The sequence below is a fragment of the Rhinoderma darwinii genome, chromosome 6, assembly GCF_050947455.1.
Source record: "Rhinoderma darwinii isolate aRhiDar2 chromosome 6, aRhiDar2.hap1, whole genome shotgun sequence".
Lineage (NCBI taxonomy): Eukaryota > Metazoa > Chordata > Amphibia > Anura > Rhinodermatidae > Rhinoderma > Rhinoderma darwinii.
The window spans coordinates 79156970-79184206 of NC_134692.1; positions in this window are offsets into that span (position 1 = coordinate 79156970).

The window sequence follows — 27237 nt, forward strand, 5'->3', positions numbered from 1 at the left end:
AAAGTGCTCAAAAAGTTGTATGTACCAAAAAATGGTACCAATAAAATGACCGCTCGTCCCTCAATAAATAAGCCCTCACACCGCTCTATTGACTGAAAAATAAAAAAGTTGTGGCTCTTGGAACGCGGGGAGGAAAAAAACGAAAAAGGAAAATAAAAAAATGGATCAGTCCAGAAAGGGTTAATTACTTTCTAATGAAAAACCATTTATGACCACACGTGGGGTATTGCCGTACTCGGGAGAAATTGCTTTACAAATGTTGGGCAGCTTTTTCCCCCTTTATCTTTTGTGAAATTGAAAAAATGCAACATTTTAGTGGAAGAAATGTTGATATTCATTTTCACGGACTAATTCTAATAAATCCTGCAAAAGACTTGTGGGGTCTAAATGCCCACTATATCCCTAGATAGATTCTTTAAGTGGTGTAATTTCCACTTTTGGGGGGTTTCCACTGTTTTGGTCCCTCGGGGGCTTTGCAAATGCGACATGGCACCCAAAAACCATTTCAGCTAAATTTGAGCTCCAAAAGCCAAATAGCGCTCCTTCCCTTCTAAGCCTTGCTGTGGGTCCAGAAAGCAGTTTATTACCACATATGGCATATTTCCGTAATCGGGAGAAATTGTTTTACAAATGTTGGGGTGCTTTTTCTCCTTTATTCCTTGTAAAAATTAAAAAATGGCTACCTTTTTTCAGAAAAAAAGTCGATTTTTAACTTTACAGAATAATTCCAATGAATTCAGCAAAACAACCGTGGGGTCAAAATGCTAACTTTACCCCTAGAAAAATTCCTTGATGAGTGTAGTTTCCAAAATGGGGTCACTTTCCGGGGGTTTCCACTATTTTGTTCCCTCCAGTGCATTTCAAACGCGACACGGCACTGAAAACTATTCCAGCAAAATCAGAATTTCAAAATCCAAATGGTGCTCCTTCCCTTCTAAGTCCTGCTGTGGGTCCAAACAGCAGTTTATTACCACATATGGGGTATTGCTATAATCAGGAGAAATTGCTTTACATATGTTGGGGTGTTTTTTCTCTTTTATTGCTTGAAAAAATAAAAAATGTCTATGTTTTTTCAGAAAAAAAAGTAGATTTTCATCTTCACAAACTAATTCAAATAAATTTAGCAAAAAAATCTGTGGGTTCAAAATGCTAACTATACCCCTAGATAAATTCCCTGAGGGGTGTAGTTTCAAAAAGGAGGTCACTTTTGGGGGTCTTTATTGTTTTAGCCCCACAAGACCTCTTCAAACCTGACATGGTACCTAAAATATATGCTAAAAAAAAGGAGGCCCCAAAATCCACTAGGTGCTCCTTTGCTTCTGAGGCCTGTATTTCAGTAAATTAGCACACTAGGGCCACATGTGGGGTATTTCTAAAAACTGCAGAATCTGGGCAATAAATAATAAGTTACATTTCTCGGGTAAAACCTTCTGTGGTATAGAATTTTTTTTATTACAAATGAAATTTGTAACTTTCACCTCTACTTTGCTTTAATTCCTGTGAAACGCCTAAAGGGTTAATACACTTTCTGAATGCTGTTTTGAATACTTTGAGGGGTGTAGTTTTCAAAATGGGGTGATTTATGGGGACTTTCTAATATATAAGGCCCTCAAAGCCACTTCAGAACTAAACTGGTCCTTGTAAAATTCGCCTTTTGACATTTTCTTGAAAATATGAGAAATCGCTGCTAAAGTTCTAAGTCTTGTAACGTCCTACAAAAATAAAAGAATGTTCAAAAAACGATGCCAAACTAAAGTAGACATATGGGAAATGTTAACTAGTAACTATTTTGTGTGATATTACTATCTGTTTCACAAGCAGATACATTTAAATTTCGAAAAATGCAAATTTTTGCACATTTTCTCCAAATCTTGGTGTTTTTTACAAATAAATATTGTATTTATCAACCAAATTTTTTCACTAACATAAAGTACAATATGTCACGAGAAAACAATCTCAGAATCGCTTGGATAGGTAAAAGCATTCCGGAGTTATTAGCACATAAAGTGACACATGTCAGATTTGAAAAATCGGCTTCGTCCTGAAGGCCAAAACAGGCTCAGTCCTGAAGGGGTTAATGGTATATTTCCTATACATTTATGTATTCAGAAGTCTGATTTGGACTTTGCTGTTTAGGTGTATTTTTAAACTTGTTTCATCATTATGGTGCTTAAGTGTACTATATATAAATTGTTTGTCTCTTCTATGTTTATAGATATGCACTATTTGTGAAGCAATGTGAAGGCTGCATGAAGGTCGCAGAGGCCCATTTCACACATTGACTATTACTCCACAAAAAACCATACATTCCTTCCTGTTCTTCAACCCTGTATAAATTCAGTAAATGCAATGTTTTTGAATTATGGTAGAATACTTGTTTTTACATACATTACTTGCATATAGATATATGACATATGTAGGATTAGCGACTTGGTTCTAGAGACAGCTTCTACCTCTATATTATTTTATATACATGGATCCCTTAGAGAGCATTAGTGGGGATTGAGTGTGAAATCCCTTATTGGGATGATCCTCTTCCCACTTATACCAATAGTGATTTCTATTTTATTTGAACTTTATGGGTTCCACTGACCACTATTCAGTGTGCTAAGTTGAGGGTAGATGTTGCATATTCTCTATTTCTTGTTCTGCCATACTCCCATGTAGAGCTATATAGTATTTTTCTACATTGCGCTAGTGATGCAATACTAACTTTGCTTCACTGGTGTAATGTATACATATATTCCAAGTGTTGCAGGTATGTGGAACGGAATGATCGTATAAACGCAGTTTGCGCATGAGCAGACAGGCTGGAACGCAAGTTCTGTTTTGGCGCATGCGCGGTAGTGATTTTTTCACTGCTTGCGTTCCATAGACCCTTCTTCCGGTCTCGGCGCCATCTTTAATTATGCACGATAGACGCGCACGAAGGCTGCTGTCTCAAGACGTGGCCTCTGCAGCTTTCAGTGATTAGCCCAAATTGCTAATTAAATCACAGTGGACTGTCTTTATGTATTTTCAATGATGTATATTGCACTTGACATATGAAAGTACAATCGTACTTATGCACTTTATTAAATTGTATCACAATACGGGTTTAAAGTTCTATACATACACTTATTTTTTGTATATTGTACAGTGATTGGTTTTATGATAATTATTGGATGTACCTCCTATATATACTTGATAATGTGTGTAGTGTTTTACAGCTTGAGAAATGTTCTGTGACAAACCGAAACGTCGCTGCTCATTTGAGGTGATAAATCCACCCTTTTTTCATCTATCTGGAAGTCCTGGTGCCGTTATTCTGTTCTATGGTTTTTATAAATGTATATACACTACCGTTCAAAATTTTAGGGTCACTTAGAAATGTCCTTATTTTTGAAAGAAAAGCACAGTTTTTTTCAATGAAGATAACATTAAATTAATCAGAAATACACTCTATACATTGTTAATGTGCTAAATGACTATTCTAGCTGCAAATGTCTGGTTTTAATGCAATATCTACATAGGTGTATAGTGGCCCATTTCCAGCAACCATCACTCCAGTGTTCTAATGGTACATTGTGTTTGCTAACTGTGTTAGAAGGCTAATGGATGATTAGAAAACACTTGAAAACCCTTGTGCAATTATGTTAGCACCGCTGTAAACAGTTTTGCTGTTTAGAGGAGCTATAAAACTGACCTTCCTTTGAGCTAGTTGAGAATGTGGAGCATTACATTTGTGGCTTCGATTAAACTCTCAAAATGGCTAGAAAAAGAGAGCTTTCATGTGAAACTCGACAGTCTATTCTTGTTCTTAGAAAAGAAGGCTATTCCATGCGAGAAATTGCCAAGAAACTGAAGATTTCCTACAACGGTGTGTACTACTCCCTTCAGACGACAGCACAAACAGGCTCTAACCAGAGTAGAAAGAGAAGTGGGAGGCCCCGCTGCACAACTGAGCAACAAGACAAGTACATTAGAGTCTCTAGTTTGAGAAATAGACGCCTCACAGGTCCTCAACTGGCAGCTTCATTAAATAGTACCCGCAAAACGCCAGTGTCAATGTCTACAGTGAAGAGGCGAGTCCGGGATGCTGGCCTTCAGGGCAGAGTAGCAAAGAAAAAGCCATATCTGAGACTGGCTAATAAAAGGAAAAAAATAATATGGGCAAAAGCACACAGACATTGGACAGAGGAAGATTGGAAAAAAGTGTTATGGACAGACGAATCGAAGTTTGAGGTGTTTGGATCACACAGAAGAAAAGATGCTGGAACAGTGCCTGACGCCATCTGTCAAGCATGGTGGAGGTAATGTGATGGTCTGGGGTTGCTTTGGTGCTGGTAAAGTGGGAGATTTGTACAAGGTAAAACGATTTTGAATAAGGAAGGCTATGACTCCATTTTGCAACACCATGCCATACCCTGTGGACAGCACTTGATTGGAGCCAATTTCATCCTACAACAGGACAATAACTCAAAGCACACCTCCAAATTATGCAAGAACTATTTAGGGAAGAAGCAGGCAGCTGGTATTCTATCGGTAATGGAGTGGCCAGTGCAGCTACCAGATCTCAACCCCATAGAGCTGTTGTGGGAGCAGCTTGACCGTATGGTACGCAAGAAGTGCCCATCAAGCCAATCCCACTTGTGGGAGTGCCTTCTGGAAACATGGGGTGAAATTTCTCCCGATTACCTCAGCAAATTAACAGCTTTAACAGGATTAAATAAGGATTAAATATGAATTTCTGCAAAAAAAAAATAATAAATTTGTACATTTCACCCCTACTTTGCCTTAATTCTTGTGAAACACCTAAAGGGTTAAGAAACTTTCTTAATGCTGTTTTGAATACTTTGAGGGTGCAGTTTTTAAAATGAGGCGATTATAGCCTTTTGAAATTTTCTAGAATATGTGAGAAATTGCTGCTAAAGTTCTAAGCCTTGTAACATCCTAGAAAAAGAAAAGAACATTCAAAAAATGATGCAAACATAAAGTAGACATATGGGATATGTGAAATAGTAAATATTTTGTGTGGTATTACTATCTGTTTTACAAGCAGATACATTTAAATTTAGAAAAGAGCTAATTTTTGCAAATTTTCTCTACATTTTGGTGTTTTTCACAAATAAATATCAAATGTATCGACCACATTTTTTTTTTCACTAACATAAAGTACAATATGTCACGAGAAAACAAACAGTCTCAGAATCACTTGGATAGGTAAAAGCATTCCAAAGATATTACCACATAAAGTGACAGATGTCAGATTTGATAAAATCGGCTTCGCCTTTAACCCCTTCAAGACGCAGCCTGTTTTGGCCTTCAGGACGCAGCCAAGTTTTTTAAAATCTGACATGTTTCACTTTATGTGGTAATAACTTCGGAATGCTTTAACCTATCCAAGCGATTCTGAGATTTTTTTCTCGTGAGACATTGGACTTTATGTTACTGGCAAAATTTGCTCGATACATTCAGTATTTAATTGTGAAAAACACCAAAATTTAGCGAAAAATTGCAAAAATTAGCATTTTTCAAAATTTATATATATCTGCTTCTAAGACAGATAGTAATACCACACAAAATTGTTACTAATTAACATCACCCATATGTCTACTTTAGATTGGCTTGTTTTTTGGACATCCTTTTATTTTTCTATGACATCACAAGGCTTAGAACTTTAGCAGCAATTTCTCACATTTTCAAGAAAATTTCAAAAGGCTATTTTTACAGGGACCAGTTCAGTTGTGAAGCGGATTTTAGGGCCTTATATATTAGAAACTCTAGATAAGTCATCCCATTTTAAAAACTTCACCCCTCAAAGTATTCAAAACAGCATTTAGAAAGTTTCTTAACCCTTTAGATGTTTCACAGGAATTAAGGCAAAGTAGATGTGAAATTTTCAAATTTCTTTTTTTTTTTGCAGAAATTCATTTTTCATCTATTTTTTTTGTAACACAGAAAGTTTTACCAGAGAAACGCAACTCAATATCTATTGCCCAGATTCTGCAGTTTTTAGAAATACCCCACATGTGGCCCTATTGTGCTTATTGACTGAAGCACAGGCCTAGGAATCAAAGGAGCACCTAGTGGATTTTGGGGCCTTTTTATTAGAAAATATTTTAGGCACCATGTCAGGTTTGAATGGCTCTTGCGGTGCTAAAACAGTTTAAATCCCCCAAAAGTGACCCCATTTTGGAAACTATACCCCTTGAGGAAATTATCTAGGGGTATAGTGAGCATTTTGACACCGCAGGTTTTTTGCAGAAATTATTGGAAGTAGTCCGTGAAAATGAAAATCTACATTCTTTCAAAGAAAATGTAGGTTTAGCTAATTTTTTCTAATTTCCACAAGGACTAAAAGGAGAAAATGAACCCCTACTTTTGTAAAGCAATTTCTCCCGAGTAAAACAATACCCCACATGTGGTAATAAACGGCTGTTTGGACACACGGCAGGGCTTAGAAGGGAAAGAGCGCCATTTGGCTTTTGGAGCTCAAATTTAGCAGGAATGGTTTGCGGAGGTCATGTCACCTTTGCAAAGCCCCTAAGGGATCAAAACAGTGAAAACACCAAAAAAGTTACTCCATTTAGGAAACTACACCTCTTGAAGAATCCATCTAGGGGTGTAGTGAGCATTTTGAACCCACAGGGGTTTCATAGATTTTATTAGACTTGGGCAGTGAAGATAAAAAAAATCCTTTTTTTCCAATAAGACGTAGCTTTAGCGCAAAATGTTTCATTTTCTCAACAAATAAAGGAACAAAAGAACTCCAACATTTGTAAAGCAACTTCTCTGGAGTACGACATAAACTGCTGTTTGGGAACACGGAAAGGATCAGAAGAGAAGGAGCGCCATTTGGCTTTTGGAGCACAGATTTTGCTGGATTTGTTTTTTGACACCATGTCACTTTTGCAAAGCTCCTAATTAAGTACAGTGGAAACTCCCCAAAAGTGACTCGATTCATGAAACTACACCCCTTGAGGAATTCATCTAGGGGTGTAGTAAGCATTTTGACCCCATAGGTGTTTCATAGATTTTATTAGAATTGGGCAGTGAAAATAAAAAAAATCCTTTTTCTTCAATAAGACATAGATTTAGCTGAAAGTTTTTCATTTTCTCAACAAATAAATGAAAAAAAGCACCGTAACACTTGCAAAGCAACTTCTCCTGTGTACAGCGGTACCACATATGTGGTCATAAACTGCTGTTTGGGCACAGAGTAGGGCTCAGAAGGGAAGGAGCGCCATTTGGCTTTTGGAGTACAGATTTTGCTGGATTGGTTTCTGGCGCTGTGTCCCCATTTTGGAAACTGCACCCCTCACGGTATTCACCTAGGGGTGTAGTGAGCATATTAACCCCACAGGCGATTGGCAGAAATTGGTGTGCACTCGATGTTGCAGAGTGAAAATGGGATTTTTTCCATAGATATGCCAATATGTGGTGCCCAGCTTGTGCCACCATAACAAGACAGCTCTCTAATTATTATGCTGTGTGTCCCAGTTTTAGAAACACCCTACATGTGGCCCTAATCTGTTGCCTGGACATTCGACCAGGCTCAGGAGTGAAAGTGTACCATGTCAAATTAAGGCCTAATTTGGAAATTTACAAAGTATTGGATCACAATTGCAGAGGCTCTGATGTGAAATAATAAAAGAAACTGCTGAGAAGTCACCCCATTTTGGAAACTGCACCCCTCAAGGCATTTATTAAGGGCTGTAGTGAGCATTTTCACCCACAGGCCTTTTCCATGAATGATTGCGCTGCGGAAGGTGCGAAGTAAAAATTTAAATTTTTCCCTAGATATGCCATTTTAGTGGGAAATATGTCGTGCCCAGCTTATGCCACTGGAGATACACACCCAAAAAATTGTTAAAAGGGTTCTCCCGGGTATGGTGATTCCATTTATGTGGAAGTAAACTACTGTTTGGGCACACTGTAGGGTTCAGAAGGGAGGTAGCGCCATTTGGCTTTTGGAGCGTGGACTTTGCTTGGTAGTAGTTTTGTTTGGAGTCTTACTGGTGTTTCCGTTTATAATGTGGGGGTACATGTAAGCCGGGCGGAGTATATAAGGGGCATAGTCAGGTGGTATAATAATGGGGTAAAAAATAAAAATAAAATAATCAATAGATTTTTGTTACACTGTGACACAATCCTTTCTGCACGGGCCGGTGTCGCACTAATAAATGGTCCTTACTTATCCCCCTTTTGGTCCACACTCGGCATCTTTGCAGTTTGAGGAATTTTGCTGGGAAGTGTTGTCCTGGTATAATACGGGCACCCTCGCTTCCAACAGATATGTTTGGGCCCTCCCATTCCTGGTTCCCTAATTTTAGGGGCCTTGATAATTCGCCACTTGAAATAGAAGAAATGTTCTCCTTGGGTCGGCACATCTGCATATTTTTTCTTTCCTGACTTATTGGAGCCTTAACTAATTTTTTGCACAATAAAATAACTTTTGTAAAGAGAATGGATTTTTTTCTGTCGCCAAGTTGTGAGAGCCATAACAGTTTAATTTTTTTCTTCGACGTAGCTATATGAGGGCTTGTTTTTAGCGAGACGAGTTATAGTTTTTATAGGTACCATTTTTGGATACATGCGACTTTTTGATCACTTTTTATTTCAAGTTTTGGACGACAAAGTGACCAAAAAATTGCAATTATGTCAGCATTTTTTAGGGTTTTTTTACGGCGTTCACTGTGCGTAATAAATAACATAATATTTTTATAGTTCAGGTCGTTACGGTCGCAGCGATACCAAATATGTATGGCTTTATTCTTTTTTCAATAATAAATGACTTATAAGGGAATAAGGGCGATTTGTGTTTTATTTTATTACTTGAAACTTTTACTGTATTTTTTACAACTTTTATTTTTCCTTTTTTTACACTTTTTATTTACACTTTTCTTTTGTCCGTCTAGGGGACTTGAAGCTCCAACTGTTTGTTTGATGTTCTAATACATTGCACTACCTATGTAGTGCAATGTATTAGAACTGTCAGTTGTTCACTGACACCAAGCAGATCAGGCTCCGCCTCCGGACGGGGCCTAATCGGCTTCCGTAATGGCAGATAGGAAGCCATTGTTAGGCCTCCTGTTGCCATGGTAGCAGTCGCCAGCCTTGCCATTGCATGGCAGGCTGCCGATTTCATACAAACCACTTCGATGCAGCGATTGCATTGAATCGCTGCATTGAAGGGGTTAATGGCAGGAATCGGAGCTGGCTCCGGTTCCTGCCTTTACAGTGGGATGTCCGCTGTAACATACAGTGGACACCCACTGCTGATGACGCCGGCTCAGCTTCTGAGCCGGAAGCTGAGCCGGCGCCATCTTGCAGATGGTACCGGAAGCCTCTTGGGCCCCGCCAACGACGGGGCATAGGAGGATTCCGTTACTGGCAGACCGGGAGGTAAGTATTAGGCCTCCGATTGCCTATGCAGCCACTGGCAACCCAGCAATCACGTTGCTGGGGTGCCGGTGGCTATAAACTCCTCACATGCTGCGATCTCTATTGAACTAAGCATGTGAGGGGTTAATCGGTTGCTGTCACCCGGCGGTGATGTCGCTGGCTCGGCTCCTGAGCCAGCTCCATCTCTTTCACGTACAGTTACGTGGAATTGCGGGAAAATACCAGCTCCCATCACGTAACTGTACGTGAAATTGCGGGAAGGGGTTAAGGCCAAAACAGGCTGTGTCCTGAAGGTTAAACAGGCAAACTGACTGATTACAAGTTTGAAGACACCTGCGGTGCTAATTACAGTACACACCTTAGTTTAACCCCTTTCCTCTTTAGCCACTTTTGACCTTCCTGACCAAGCCTCATTTTTCAAATCTGACGTGTCACTTTATGTTGTAATAACGTCGGAATGCTTTCACCTATCCAAGCGATTCTGAGATTGTTTTCTCGTGACACATTGCACTTTAAGTTACTGGCAAAATTTGCTCAATATGTTCAGTATTTAATTGTGAAAAACACCCAAATTTAGCGAAAAATTGCAAAAATTAGCATTTTTCTCAATTTTAATTTATCTGCTTGGAAGACAGGCAGTTATACCACACAAAATTATTGCTAATTAACATCCCCATATGTCTACTTTAGATTGGTATCATTTTTTGAATATCCTTTTATTTTTCTATGACATCACAAGGCTTAGAACTTTAGCAGCAATTTCTCACATTTTCAAGAAAATTTCAAAAGGCTATTTTTACAGGGGCCAGTTCAGTTGTGAAGTGGCTTTGAGGGCCTTATATATTAGAAACCCCCAAAAAGTCACCCCATTTTAAAAACTTTACCCCTCAAAGTATTCAAAACAGCATTCAGAAAATGTCTTAACCCTTTAGGCATTTCACAGGAATTAAAGCAAAGTAGAGGTGAAATGTACAAATGTCATATTTTTTTGCAGAAATTTTTTTTTAATACAATTTTTTTTATAACACAGAAGGTTTTACCAGAGAAATGATACTCAATATTTGTTGCCCAGCTTCTGCAGTTTTAGGAAATATCCCACATGTGGCTGTAGCGTGCTACTGGACTGAAGCACCGGCCTCAGAAGCAAAGGAGCACCTAGAGGATTTTGGGGCCTTATTTTTGTTAGAATATATTTTAGGCACCATGTCAGGTTTGAAGGGCTCTTGCGGTGCCAAAACAGTCAAAATCCCCCAAAAGTGACCCCATCTGGGAAACTACACACCTCAAGGAAATTATCTAGAGGTATAGTGAGCATTTTGACCGCACAGGTTTTTTACAGAAATTACTGGAAGTAGGCCAAAATCAACATTTTTTCAAAGAAAATGTAGGTTTAGTGATTTTATTTCTAATTTCCACAATGACTAAAGGAGAAAAAGCACCGCAAAATTTGTAAAGAAATTTCTCCCGAGTAAAACAATACCTCACATGTGGTAATAAACAGCTGTTTAGAGATACGGCAGGGCTTAGAAGGGAAAGAGCGCCATTTGGCTTTTGGAGCTCAAATTTAGCAGGAATGGTTTGCGGAGGCCATGTCACATTTACAAAGCCCCTGAGGGGACAAAACAGTGGAAACCCCCCCCACAGGTGACCCCATTTTGGAAACTACACCCATTGAGGAAATTATCTAGGGGTATAGTGTGCGATTTGACGCCACAGTTTTTTTTCAGAAATTATTGGAAGTAGGCCCTGAAAATAAAAATCTACATTTTTTCAAAGAAAATGTAGGTTTAGCTAATTTTTTCAAATTTCCACAAGGACTGAAGGAGAAAAAGCACCACAAAATTTGTAAAGCAATTTCTCCCGAGTAAAACAATACCCCACATGTGGTAATAACCGGCTGTTTGAACACACGGCAGGGCTTAGAAGGGAAAGAGCGCTATTTGGCTTTTGGAGATCACATTTAGCAGGAATGGTTGGCGGAGGCCTGGTCACATTTGCAAAGCCCCTGAGGGGACAAACCAATGAAAACACCCAAAAAGGGACTCCATTTAGGAAACTACACCTCTTGAAGAATTCATCTAGGGGTGTAGTAAGCATTTTGACCCCACAGATGTTTCATAGAATTTATTAGAATTGGGCAGTGAAAATAAAAACAATCCTTTTTCTTCAATAAGACATAGCTTTAGCGCAATTTTTTTCATTTTCTCAACAAATAAAGGAAAAAAAGAACCCAACATTTCTAAAGCAATTTCTCCCTTAGTACGGCAATACCCCATATGTGGTCATAAACTGCTGTTTGGGCAAACAGCAGGGCTAAGAAGGGAAGGATCGTCATTTGGAGTGCAGATGTTGCTGGATTGGTTTCTGGGTGCCTGTGGGTCCAAAAAAGTGGAAACCCCCCAGAAGTGAACCAATTTTGGAAACTACACCCCTCAATGCATTTACCTAGGGGTGTAGTAAGTATTTTAACCCTGGAGGTGTTTTGTAGAAATTAGTGTGAACTCGATGTTGCAGAGTGAAAATGGGATTTTTTTCCATAGATATGCCAATATGTGGTGCCCGGCTTGTGCCACTATAACAAGACAGCTCTCTAATTATTATGCTGGGTATCCTGGTTTTAGAAACACCCTACATGGGGCACTAATCTTTTGCCTGGACATTCGACCAGGCTCAGGAGTGATAGCGTACCATGTCAAATTGAGGCCTAATTTGGCGATTTACAAAGTATTGGTTCACAACTGCAGAGGCTCAGATGTGAAATAATAAAAAGAAACCACTGAGAAGTGACCCCATTTCGAAGCTACACCCCTCAAGGCATTTGTTAAGGGGTGTAGTGAGCATTTCACCCCACAGGTCTTTTCCATAAATGAATGCACCGCGGATGGTGCAAATTCAAAATTTATATTTTCCCTAGATATGCCATTTCAGTGGCAAATATGTTGTGCCCAGCTTATGACGCTGGAGACACACACCCCAAAAATTGTTAAAAGGGTTCTCCCAGGTGTGGCGATGCCATATATGTGGAAGGAAACTGCTGTTTGGGCACGCTGTAGGGTTCAGATGGGAGGGAACGCCATTTGGCTTTTGGAGAGCGGATTTTGCTTGGTAGTAGATTTGTTTGAGTATTGCTGGTGTTTTCATTTATAATGTGGGGGTACATGTAAGCCGGGCGGAGTATATAAGGGGCATAGTCAGGTGGTATAATAATGGGGTAAAAAATACAATAAAATGATCCATAGATGTGTGTTATGCTGTGAAGCACTCCTTTCTGCACAGGCCGGTGTCACACTGATATATGGCATCCTTTCTTATCCCCCTTTTGGTCCACACTCCGCACCTTTGCAGTTTGGGGAATTTTGCTGGGAAATTGTTGTCCTGGTATAATACGGGCACCGTCGCTTCCAGCAGATATGTTTGGGCCCTCCCTTTCCTGGTTCCCTAATTTTAGGTCCTTGATAAATCGCCTCTTCAAACAGAAGAAATGTTCCCCTCGGGCACAACTGCATATTTTTTATTTTCTGACTTATTGGAGCCATAACTAATTTTATTTTTTCATAGACGTAGTGGTATGGGGGCTGTTATTTGCGGGACAAGCTGTAGTTATTATTGGTACCATTTTGGAGTACATGCGACTTTATGATCACCTTTTATCCTATTTTTTGGGAGGCCAGGTAAACAAAAAGCCGCAATTCTGGCATAGTTTTATTTCGTTTTTTTTATACAGCGTTCACCATGCGTTATAAATTACATGTTACCTATTTTATAGGACTTTTTTATGTTTTACAACTTTTTGCACAATAAAACTACTTTTGTAAAAATAATGCATTTTTTCTGCCTCCAAGTTGTGAAAACCATAACTTTTTCATTTTTTTGTCGACGGAGCTATATGAGGGCTTGTTTTTTGCGAGACGAGCTATAGTTTTTATAGGTACAATTTTTGGAATACGTGCAACTTTTTGATCACTTTCTATTCCTATACTCATAGGGCAAAGTGACCAAAAAACAGAAACTCTGGTATAGTTTTTACAGGTTTTTTTACGCTGTTCATCGCGTGCAATAAATAATATAATATTTTGATACCTCAGGTCGTTACGGTCGCGGCGATACCAAATACGTATGGTTTATTAATTTTTTTCAATAATAAAGGACTTGATAAGAGTTAAAGGGGGATTGTGCTTTGTTTTATTTTATTACTTGTAACTTTTATTGTTTTCAAATTTTTATTTTTTACACTTTTTTATACTTTTTTTACACTTTTTCTCAAGTCCCACTAGGGGACTTGAAGATCCAGCTGTCAGATTTATTTTTTTCTAGTCTAGTTTTCCACTGACAGCAAGCCGGTTAGGCTTCGCCTCCCGGCGGGGCCTACTCGGTTTCCATAATGGCAGAGCAGGAGACCATTGTGTCTCCTTTTGCCATAGCAGCAGTCGCCAGTCCTGATTGCCTGTCAGGGCTGGCGATCTGCTAGTAACCGCTACGATGCAGCAATCGCTTTCGATTTCTGCATCGAAGGGGTTAATGGCAGGGATCGGAGCTAGCTCCGGTTCCTGCGTTTACAGGTGGATGTCAGCTGTAACATACAGCTGACTTCCACCGCTGATGACGCCGGATCAGCTCCTGACCCGGCGCCATCTTGCCGGCAGCTACGGAAGCCGATCAGGCTCCGACGCTGGGCGGATCTTCACTGGTTTCCGTGCTAGGCAGACTGGAAGGCCAGTATTAGGCCTCCGGTTGCCATTGCAGCCACCGGAACCCCGGCAATTTCATTGCTGGGGTTCCGATGAGCTGCAAACACCTTAAGTGCAGCACTCGCGTTTGAGCGCTGCACTTAAGGGGTTAATGGCGGGGATCGAAGATAATTTCGGTCCCCGCCGTTACAGTCGGATGTCAGCTGTAAGATACAGCTGAGATCCGACGATGATGGCACCGACTCAGCTTCTGAGTCGGTGCCAAACATTTGGCATATGGGTACGGCAATTTGCGGGAAGTCAATGCTTTCCATGACGTACCCATACGCCAAATGTCGGGAAGGGGTCAACAGGCCCTTATAGTCAAATTATTTTCTATCTCTTCTAGGGGTACTATCACTTTTGTCAAGGCCTGTTTCATTTGTTTCTTTTTTTCAAATTTCTGTTGAACCACAATTTAAAAATATTGTCTGATTTACATTAGGGTTGATTTTCAGTAAATGAAAATGTATTATTACTTTTGTCAGTTTCAAGATATTTCAGTGACCATTATGTGTTTTTCTTTCTTTAGGTCTTATTCACACGAACGTGTTTAACGTCCGTGATACGCTCGTGAAAATCAAGCGTGTCGCACAGACCTATGTTAGTCAATGGGGCCGTTCAGACATTCCGTGATATTCACGCAGCGTGTGTCCGCTGCGTAAAACTCACGACATGTCCTATACTTTGCCGTTTTTCACGCATCACGCACCCATTGAAGTCAATGGGTGCGTGAAAATCACGGGCAGCACACGGAAGCACTTGCATGTGTCGGGTGCGACTCGCGCAACAGTAGATAAAGAAATGAAGGAAAAACTAAAAGTACTTCTTTTTCTAAACATCAAAACCGCGTGTCATAAGGATGGGATATCCGTGAAAATTATGCAGCCACGCAGCAAACACTGATGTCACACGGAACTGCAACGCGCAAAACGCACATGTTCGTGTGAATAAGGGCTTACTGGAAGGGTACCAACAATTTTGACCACGACTGTATATACACACACACACACACACACACACACACATATATACAGTATATATATATTTATATATAAATACGTAAACCTCTGTAAAAGCGTGTGAACTCTTTTTGTGCTGACGCTTAACCCCTTCCCGCACCTTGATGTTAATGCACGTCAATGTGAGCAGTCACTTCGCGCACCTTGACGTGCAGTAACGTCAGTGCTTTGACAGTTAACCGCCGCGTGGCGCTACACCGCAACGGCGGTTAACTGTGCAGGGTGTCTGCCCTGCATTCCCCGTTGCCGATCAGCGGCCCATCGCCGCTGATTTCGGCAGTTAACCCCTTAATTGCGGCGTTCGATTTTGAACGCCACAATTAAGGTGTTTAGCGCCGATCGGCAGCCCCCATGTGAAATCACGGGGGCTGGTGATGGTACCCATGGCAACCGGATGCCAGACAATGGCTTCCGGGCTGCCATGTCCAGAAGCCTATGAGGACCACCCGGAGGGTGGTCGTCGTAGGCTTCCTGTCAGTGTGACTGTTACGTCACAATGACAGTTGGAATGCATTATACTACGTGTGAAGTCTAATGTATTCCAGCAGCGATCATAGCTGCAAGTCTAAGTGTCCCATAGTGGGACAAGTGAAAAAAGTAAAAAAAATACTAAAAATGTTTTAAAAAAAGTGTAAAAATAAAAGTTATAAGTGACAAAATAAACGAAAAACAATGCCAGAATCACTATTTTTGTGGTCACCACCCCTCACAAAATATACAATAAAAAGTGATCAAAAAGTCGCATGTACGCCAAAATAGTACCGATACAAACTACAACCCGTCCCGCAAAAAACAAGCCCTTACACAGCTTTTTTGACTGAAAAATAAAAAACTTATGGCTCTCAGAATATGGTGACACAAAAAATAAATTATTTTCTAAATAAGTTATTTTATTGCGCAAATGCTGCAAAACATAAAAAAATGATATACATATGGTGTAGCTGTAATCGTACCGACACGCAGAATAAAATATAATGGTCATTTATAGCCCAGGGTGAACGCTGTAAAAAATAAATAAAAATCATTGTCAGAATTGATGGTTTTTGGTCAACTGGCTTGCCGAAAAATGGAATAAAAAGTGATCAAAAAAATGGCATGTACCCCAAAATGTTGCCAATGAAATCTACAGATTGTCCCGCAAAGAATAAGCCCTCACACGGCTCCGGTGGTGAAAAAATAAAAAAAGTTCTGGCTCCCAGAATATGGCGATGCAAAATGTGCAGTGTTCCAAAAGCGGATAAGATCAGGCGCCATTTATAAGTGCCACAAATGACACATATCTGTGGATTATTATTTATTTACCGCATTATTATACCCTCTTACTATGCCCTTGATGTACTCTGCCCAGTCTACATTTGCCCCCACATTACAAACTGAAATACCAGCAAAACGCCAGAGCTACTACCAAGCAAAATCTGCTCTCCAAAAGCCAAATGGCGTCCCTCCCTTCTGAGCCCTACAGCGTGCCCAAACAGCCGTTTATGTACACCGATATGGCATCGCTATACCCGGGAGAACCTGGTTAAAATTTTATGAGGTATTTGTGGCACAAACTGGGCACAACATATAGTACACTAAAATGGCACATCAGTGGAAAATTGTAATTTTCACTCTGCACCATCCGCTGCACATTAAACCCTTCGCACACCATGACTTAATAGCATGTCGTGGTGTGAGGGGCGATATATGGAGCATCTAACGCACTGAGCCCGCGCCATACGCTGCGGGTGTCAGCTGTGTATTACAGCTGATACCCGGGACTAACGGACAGAAACAGCGAACACGCTGTTACAGGTGCCTGTAAAAATGACAATATACTGCAATACATTAGTATTGCAGTGTATTCTACCAGTGATCTAACGATTGCTGGTTCAAGTCTCCTAGGGGGACTAATAAAATGTGTAAAAACAAAAGTAAATTATTATTATTAGTGGAAAAAATTAAATAAATATTTAAAGTCCAAAAAGAAACCCTCTTCACATTTTTTCTCTAAAGTAATGTAAAAAAATACACAAAATTGGTATCGCTGCGTCCGTAAAAGTCCAAGCTATTACAATATACCATTATTGAACTCGCACGGTAAACCAAAAAATGGTACCAATAAAAACTGCAGCTCGTCCCGCAAAATATAAGCCCCCACACAACTCTATTGACGGAAAAATAAAAAAGTTGTGGCTCTCGGAAAGCGGGGAGGAAAAACGAAAAAGAAAAAGCTAAACATGGTTCAGTTCGGAAAGGGTTAATTACTTTCTAATGAAAAAAACATTTATGACCACATGTGGGGTATAGCCGTACTCGGGAGAAATTGCTTTACAAATGTTGGGGTGCATTTTCTCCTTTATCCTTTGTGAAATTGAAAAAAATTCAACATTTTAGTGGAAATAATGTTGATATTAATTTTCACGGCCTAATTCTAATAAATTCTGCAAAAGACGTGTGGGGCCTAAATGCTCACTATACTCCTAGATAGATTCCTTAAGTGGTGTAGTTTCTCAAATGGGGTTACTTTTGGGGGGCTTCCACTGTTTCGGTCTCTCAGTGGCTTTGCAAATTCGACATGACACCCAAAAACTATTCCAGCTAAATTTGAGCTCCAAAAGCCAAATAGCGCTTCTTCCCTTCTAAGCCACGGTGTGGGTCCAAACAGCAGTTTATTACCACATATGGGATATTTACGTAATCAGGAGAAATTGCTTTACAAATGCTGGGGTGCTATTTCTCCTTTATTCCTTGTAAAAATGAAAAATGTCTAAGTTCTTACAGAAAAAGTAGATTTTTACCTTTACAGACTAATTCCAATGAATTCAGAAAAACAACTGTGGGGTCAAAATGCTAACTTTACCCCTAGAAAAATTCCTTGAGGGGTGTAGTTTCCAAAATGGGGTCACTATTGGGGGGTTTCCACGGTTTTCATCCCTCCAGTGCATTGCAAACGTGACACGGCACTGAAAACTATTCCAGCAAAATCAGAAATCCAAAATCCAAATGGTGCTCCTTTTCTTCAGAGGCCTGCTGTGGAAAGGTTTAAAACACTTTCTGAATACTGTTTTGAATACTTTGAGGGGTGCAGTTTTCAAAATGGGGTGATTTATGGGGACTTTCTTATATATAGGGCCCTCAAAGCCACTTCAGAACTGAACTGGTCCCTAAAAAAATAGGCTTTTGACATTTTCTTGAAAATATGAGAAATTGCTGCTAAAGTTCTAAGCCTTGTAACGTCCTTGAAAAATAAAAGAATGTTCAAAAAACGATGCAAACATAAAGTAGACATATGGGAAATATAAACTAGTAAGTATTTTGTGTGGTATTACTATCTGTTTTACAAGTAGATACATTTAAATTTAGAAAAATTTTAATTTTTGATAATTTTCTCTAAATCTTGGTGTTTTTCACAAATAAATATTGAATTTATCGACCAAATTTTTTCCCTAACATAAAGTACAATATGTCACGAGAAAACAATCTCAGAATCACTTGGATAGGCAAAAGCATTCCGGAGTTATTACCACATAAAGTGACACATTTTAGATTTGAAAAATCGGCTTCGTCCTGAATGCCAAAACAGGCTCAGTCCTGAAGGGGTTAAGGCGCTGTTTTCTGCTGTCATAAAAATAAAAAAGTTAGTTAAGGCTAGACAGATGTACACTGTGGAGGAGATCTACGCCATGCTGTGTTCAGACACAGACACAGATACCGCCACAGATACCTCTAGCAATAGTGAGGAACCCCCACAAAGGTGAAGTAGGCAGAGTGATCAAACAAGTGACTCCAATTCGGTGCCCCCAAATATTTTTTCACCCCAAGTTCCGAAATTCAGTTCTACCCCAGGAATAAAAATTCATACCACTGGGTACACTGAATTGGATTTTTACAATTTGCTTTATTTACAGAGGATTTGGTGAACCTAGTGGTCACACAAACAAATTTATATGCCGAACAGTTTCTGTCCAGTCACCCCACATCGTATTATGCTAGAGGCAAGATGTGGCATCCAGCAAGTGCCGCAGAAATTCAAAAATTCTGGGGGCTCCTTCTTAATATGGGGCTTATTAAGAAACCAACCATACACTCCTACTGGTCAACGTTTTATACTCTACCCCAATGTACAGGCCTGTAATGGTGAAAACATTGAGGCAATATTAAAGTTCCTCCATTACAGCCAGTGCCCTCGGCCTGGTGACACCAACCAGGACAGGTTATTTAAAATCAGGCTGCTAAATACACTTCTGAGTTAAAAATTTTCATAGGCATGTACCCCAAATAAAAACATTGCCATAGATGAGTCACTTGTGCTCTTCAAAGGAAGGCTACGATTTAGGCAATGTTTGCCATGTAAAAGGGTAAAATATGGAATAAAAATGTATAAGCTCTGTGAGAGTGAAAGTTGGTACACTCACAGATTTTGAATTTATGAGGGAAAAACTCCCAAATCTGTCCAACAGAGTGCCCCCCTGTCCTCAATACAAGCAGCAAAATTGTGTGGGACCTTTTATACCCCCTGCTAGATAAAGGTTACCACCATTATATAAACAATTACTATACTAACATTCCACAGTATATGTGATAAAAATACAGTCGCCTCTGGCACAATATGGAGGAATCAAAAAGGCTTCCCAAAAAATCTGGTCGAACAAAAACTGAGACCTGGTGATAGCAGGTCATTGTGTAATAGGACTGTGTTGGTGACCAAATTCAGAGATAAAAAGGATGTTTTTATTATCACGTCCATTCATGGGGACAGTAGCACCCCATTTCCGTTTACAGCCACAGTGACGTGGACCTGGCTGATGAAATGCTACAGCCATACAGCGCAATGAGGAAGTCACGGTAAAAGAAGGCTGCAGTGCACCTCATACAAACAGCGCTGTACAATTCCTTTATCATCTATCGAAAGTCAGGGAATCAAGCACGGTATCTTGAATACCAGGAGAAACTAATAAAACAATTACTTTTAAAGACCGAGCAGAAGAGGCTGCAAGCACATCCCATAACAGTGAGGCCAGCAGAATTGTATCAGGGCAACACTTCCCAAATGAAGTGCCCCCCCTATGGAGAAAAAGAGAATGCGGAAGAAAAGGAATGTGGAAAGACACGGGCTTTCAGTGTGACACTTGTCCTGGTAAGCCAGGGTTGTGTATCAAGCACTATTTTCATGCTTATCATTCTTCCCTAAATGATTAATTTTATGACTTATTCTCTAAGACTCCCTGTGGTTTCCGTCTTGTACACATATCTTATTTAGCTTCCTTAGAGAGCATTTCACAACCTGCTCTGTTCATGCAGTGATGTTTTTTCAGACCGCCTGAAACTCCCCTAGCTACCTTTGATGCGTTATGCATCTTCTCGATTGGACGTGTTGTTACCAGGAGGCCGTTCTAGTTGGTGGGTGTCATTCTGGTGTCTTGACACACTGATTGGTTCCAGCCCCACATCACGCCTTCTATGTGGGTGGGGCTAGCCCTATAAGGCTCTTGAGTTTCTCTGGCGCGAGCTAGACAAGTTATCAGTGTCTCAGTGCACGCCGGAGAATACAAAATAACACAGCATAATATGTGCTGTTCGGCAGTTGTTGAATAACCAAAGCAATTCAAATACCCCTGAGGACGCTCCCCTATATTTACAAGGGTGCAGAAACGCGTTGGGACGTTGCTTATCTGTGGTTTACAGACCATTTTTTATAATTGCTAGGGTCCTCTGTGAATGTCTAAAGTGATGCACGTTTATCATCAGTGCATATAGGACATCTCAATGAGGCTTGGTGATTTTGTATCGCTATGGCAAATGGACTAGTAGTGTGAATCACTACCCCTGTCTAGTGTTATACTGATGTAAAGGTTTACCAAATATTACCTTTTACCTTTGACACTTTATCAGGGTCCTTGGATCTGTTTTGCCATCGCATATACTCAGAAATGTTGGCATCAGTGCCCTACTTTTTAATATTATATCAATAAAATATTTTTAAACGTTTATTTAGGCAGGACTTTATATTTAACAATTAAACGTATACTACCTACACTGATTGATTGGAATTTATTAAATTAATCTCTATTATCTACAAAAAGGGGATGGCAGGTTTCCTTACAGCTGACATTAACACTGATAAGTGGTTTTGTGATGTTAGGGAGATTTTTTCAGAGTGTGAGCTGACATCCTAATCACAGAGTTTAAAGAGGCTCTGACACCAGATTTTGCAAGCCCTATCTCCTATTGCAGCAGATCGGCGCTGCAATGGAGATAAGAGTAACATTTATTTTTTTTAAACGAGCATTTTTGGCCAAGTTATGACCATTTGTATATTTATGTAAATGAGGCTTTCTAAAGTACAACTGGGCGTGTTTAAAGTAAAAGTACAACTGGGCGTGTATTGTGTTCGTTACATCGGGGCGTTTTTACTTCTTTTACTAGCTGGGCGTTGTGTATAGAAGTATCAGCCACTTCTCTTCACAACGCCCAGCTTCTGGCAGTGCAAAGACACAGCGTGTTCTCGAGAGATCACGCTGTGACGTCACTCACTTCCTGCCCCAGGTCCTGCATCGTGTCGAACCAGCGAGGACACATCGGCACCAGAGGCTACATTTGATTCTGCAGCAGCATCGGCGTTTGCAGGTAAGTCGATGTAGCTACTTACCTGCAAACGCTGATGCTGCTGCAGAATCAACTGTAGCCTCTGGTGCCGATGTGTCCTCGCTCGTCCGACACGATGCAGGACCTGGGGCAGGAAGTGAGTGACGTCACAGCGTGATCTCTCGAGAAAACGCTGTGTCTGTGCACTGCCAGAAGCTGGGCGTTGTGAAGAGAAGTGGCTGATACTTCTATACACAACGCCCAGCTAGTAAAAGAAGTAAAAACGCCCCGATGTAACGAACACAATACACGCCCAGTTGTACTTTTACTTTAAACACGCCCAGTTGTACTTTAGAAAGCCTCATTTACATAAATATAAAAATGGTCATAACTTGGCCAAAAATGCTCGTTTTTAAAAAAAACAAAACGTTACTCTTATCTCCATTGCAGCGCCGATCTGCTGCAATAGGAGATAGGGGTTGCAAAATCTGGTGACAGAGCCTCTTTAAGTATCACCAGCGCTTTTAAAAATCCTGCTAGATGAGGAAAAAAATTAAACTCGATCGTAGCTCTAAAGAAATGAAGGAAGGTATTGAACATGTAAAAAAATTCACAGGTAGTGCTGACTTTGAGAAAAAAGAAAATACTTTGCAACAAGCAATTGATAAATTTACAGCACATATCAAAGAACGTAAACACTTCCAGTATGTTCGTGATACTACTGACTTCAAAGATGGCAGGGTGTTTAATTTTGGTCCTAAATCCACTGGCTATCATGAGATTGACACTGAATTATCTTCCTCTGAGCCAGATGTATCGGATTCAAACACCCAGAGGTATCCTTTAAGAACGGCCCGTAACAATAGGCCCCAGGGTAGAACCGAATCACGGCCCGCACAAAGAGGGAGAAATAGAGGACGAGTACCTAATAGGGAAGGTTTTTTAGTCAGAAACCATCCAATCTCAGATTATCTCTTGAGGGACCAAAGAGATGTCTAACTAGTGATAGCTCTGGTCATGAGGATGAGATGCAGATTATTAATCTCTCTGCCAGACAATTAATTACTGAAGAGACTAAAGTATTGAGTAAAGGTTTGTCTTTTGTTCCCACGAATGGGCTCAACCTTTTTTCATGGGTTAAAGATCTTAACCTATTTATTAGGAAACTTAAATGGAAGAAGTTTTTTAAGACACATGACAAGCATCAATGTGAAGAAGTGGGTATCCTGGAGGAAGATCTTCCTCATGTCAGAATGCTTGGGGAGTTATGGGATGAGGGTCAGAGAGACCCGGGGGAGGGGCCTTTCACAGATCTTAGATTACCCTCAACTAAAAATCCACCCCTTAATGACAACACTCTATTGGATGTGTTTTTGAAAGTGGTCACCGATCAACTTGGTAAATTGGAGTCCAACAAACATCATGATTACAATTTATCATGGAGTGAAGCGTTGGGGCTTGAGACCCTGGAGAATGACTCAGAAATAGTAATCAAACCCTCCGATAAGGGAGGGAATGTGGTTATTCTCGATCGTAGCCACTATATCACTATTTGCATGAACATTCTATGGGACAAATGTTGTTATCAGGTTTTGGTTGACAATCCTACACATAGATTCTTGGTTGAGCTAAGAAGCATTCTCATTGAGGCTAAGCATAAGCAGTCTAAGATTATTGATGATCGGGAATTTGCCTTTATATTGGGGAATTGCCCCCAAGTGGCTACCTTTTATAGTCTCCCTAAGGTCCATAAGGGACTTTGTCCACTTAAAGGCCGTCCGATCGTCTCTAGCATTGGAAGTATTTCCCAAAATGCCAGTATCTATGTCGACAGGATTCTGAGACCCTTCGTTATGGCACTTCCGTCGTATGTGAGAGATACGATGGAGGTGCTGAGGAAATTGGAGGGTATTAGAGTTGAATCCAATGTTCTCCTTGCAAGTCCGGACGTGGAGGCACTCTACAGTTCCATCCCTCATACACTGGGATGTCGAGCAGTGGAATATTTCCTCCAGGATAGAGGAACCCAATTCCATGCTCATAACCAATTTGTATTGAAACTACTGTGGTTCGTTTTGGAGCATAATTTCTTCCTTTTTGATCACAAGATCTTCCACCAGCTCAGAGGTGTAGCAATGGGAAGCCCATGTGCTCCCACCTATGCCAATCTCTATCTGGGCTGGTGGGAGAAGGAATTTGTGTTTAGTGACCGAATGGAGAAATATACGTCGTGCATTGAGCTCTGGCTTAGATTTACTGTTGACGTGCTTATTCTATGGTCAGGAACAAGGGCGGAATTCAATGAGTTTGTATCTATTCTTAACATCAATGATGTGGACCTCTCTTTTACATCAGAAATTCAAGAGAAAAACATTACCTTCCTGGACGTCAAGATTGAGAAAACAGATCTTGGCTATATACGAACTGAAATGTTCAGGAAAGACACCGCAACCAACAATTGACTTAGATGGGACAGTTGGCATCCTACACCCCTTAAGACAGGTATACCTAAGTGGCAATACATTATGGCCAGACGCAATTGCACCACAATATCTGACTTTAAGACCTCAGCGAAGGGTCTGAGAAATAGATTTGAACAGAGAGGTTATCCCAGTGACGTACTGAGAACAGCATACCAACAGGCTTTGGGTGCAAATAGAGAATCCTTGCTGAATCCAAAAATACATCCAGTAAAAGATGAGACCATGAGAGTGATAGGTACCTACGACGCTGCTCATCAGGATGTTAGGAGGATACTCACCCTTTACTGGGATAACCTTAAAGCAGATCCGGATGTTGGTAGCCTTGTTGGTGATAGGCCACAGATTACTTTTAAAAGAGTTCGCAATATTAAGGACAGGTTAGTGCATAGCCATCTCGAGGTGGTAAAAAACAGTACCTGGTTATCATCTAATTTGAAAGGTACTTTTCGCTGTGGTAAATACAAACCCTGTACCTCTATCTTGAACATCCGTACTTTCAAGAGTACAACCACAGGTGAAGTCTATGATACGAGATCGTTTATTAACTGCTCGACAAAAAGAGTGGTATATTTGATTACTTGTGCCTGTGGTGTACAATATGTTGGGAAGACCAGGAGAGAGTTCAGACGGAGGGTCAGAGATCACATTTGAGATATTAACAGGAAAGAAGACACTTCAGTCTCCAAACACGTGTGGGAGTATCATTCGGGTGATCCCATGGTCCTCAGGTTTCAGGGGATGGAACATATTGAGCCACCTGTTAGAGGGGGTGACTGGGACAAGAGAATTCTACAGAAGTCACAGAGTCACAGTGGATCTTTAAGATGAAAACAGTTAGTCCACTGGGGCCTAATGAACAGCTATCATTTCTTCCCTTTTTGTAGTCCAATCCAGCCCCCCATTTACTAATACCTGCATTTCCACATACTGGAAATATGTTTATCTGTTTATCTTTAACATCGTCTATTGATATTATTTTGCACTTATATTAATATTTGGCCCCCGGTATAATAATTTTTATCGTGTTCTGCTTTGCGATTTGAGTGCCACACAACTTTAGCCATGCATCACTCGGTATGTCCTTTGGCCTCATTTGAGATATTGTGGAGTTATACATCTTATACCCTAATCGACTCTCTGTGGTTTCCGTCTTGTATACCCTAATCGACTCCCTGTGGTTTCCGTCTTGTACACATATCTTATTTAGCTTCCTTAGAGAGCATTTCACAACCTACTCTGTTCATGCAGCGATGTTTTTTCAGACCGCCTGAAACTCCCCTAGCTACCTTTGATGCGTGATGCATCTTCTCGATTGGACGTGTTGTTACCAGGAGGCCGTTCTAGTTGGTGGGCGTCATTCTGGTGTCTTGACACACTGATTGGTTCCGGCCCCACATCACGCCTTCTATGTGGGTGGGGCTAGCCCTATAAGGCTCTTGAGTTTCTCTGGCACGCGCTAGACCTGTTATTAGTGTCTCAGTGCACGCCGGAGAATACAAAATAACACAGTATAATATTTGCTGTTCGGCAGTTGTTGAATAACCAAAGCAATTCAAATGCCCCTGAGGACGCTCCCCTATATTTACAAGGGTGCAGAAACGCGTTGGGACGTTGCTTATCTGTGGTTTACAGACCATTTTTTATAATTGCTAGGGTCCTCTGTGAATGTCTAAAGTGATGCACGTTTATCATCAGTGCATATAGGACATCTCAATGAGGCTTGGTGATTTTGTATCGCTATGGCAAATGGACTAGTAGTGTGAATCACTACCCCTGTCTAGTGTTATACTGATGTAAAGGTTTACCAAATATTACCTTTTACCTTTGACACTTTATCAGGGACCTTGGATCTGTTTTGCCAACTCCTATACTCAGCAATGTTGGCATCAGTGCCCTACTTTTTAATATTATATCAATAAAATATTTTTAAACGTTTATTTAGGCAGGACTTTATATTTAACAATTAAACGTATACTACCTACACTGATTGATTGGAATTTATTAAATTAATCTCTATTATCTACAAAAAGGGGATGGCAGGTTTCCTTACAGCTGACATTAACACTGATAAGTGGTTGTGTGATGCTAGGGAGGTTTTTTTCAGAGTGTGAGCTGACATCCCAATCACAGAGTTTAAGTATCACCAGCGCTTTTAAAAATCTAACCAAGTCCTACAAGGACCACATTCGATCATGGTGGGAAGTTCAAACCATTGAGACATACTTGAAAAATTGCATTGTACCTAGAGGTCTTAGAATCACCCTCATACCAGCGGCTAGGCTGCGTTCAGGGGACCTACTTAAAAAATTGGAAAAATAATCCATTGAATCATCCTTGCGTTTTATGGGCCTCCTGCTAGATGAGGAAAAAAATTCAACTCGATCGTAGCTCTAAAGAAATTAAGGAAGGTATTGAACATGTAAAAAACTTCACAGGTAGTGCTGACTTTGAGAAAAAAGAAAATACTTTGCAACAAGCAATTGATAAATTTACAGCACATATCAAAGAACGTAAACACTTCCAGTATGTTCGTGATACTACTGACTTCAAAGATGGCAGGGTGTTTTATTTTGGTCCTAAATCCACTGGCTATCATGAGATTGACACTGAATTATCTTCCTCTGAGCCGGATGTATCGGATTCAAACACCCAGAGGTATCCTTTGAGAACGGCCCGTAACAATAGGCCCCAGGGTAGAACTTAATCACGTCCCGCACAAAGAGGGAGAAATAGAGGACGAGTACCTAATAGGGAAGGTTTTTTAGTCAGAAACCATCCAATCTCAGATTATCTCTTGAGGGACCAAAGAGATGTCTAACTAGTGATAGCTCGGTATCTTGAATACCAGGAGAAACTAATAAAACAATTACTTTTAAAGACCGAGCAGAAGAGGCTGCAAGCACATCCCATAACAGTGAGGCCAGCAGAATTGTATCAGGGCAACACTTCCCAAGTGAAGTGCCCCCCCATGGAGAAAAAGAGAATGCGGAAGAAACGGAATGTCGAAAGACACGGGCTATCAGTGTGACACTTGTCCTGGTAAGCCAGGGT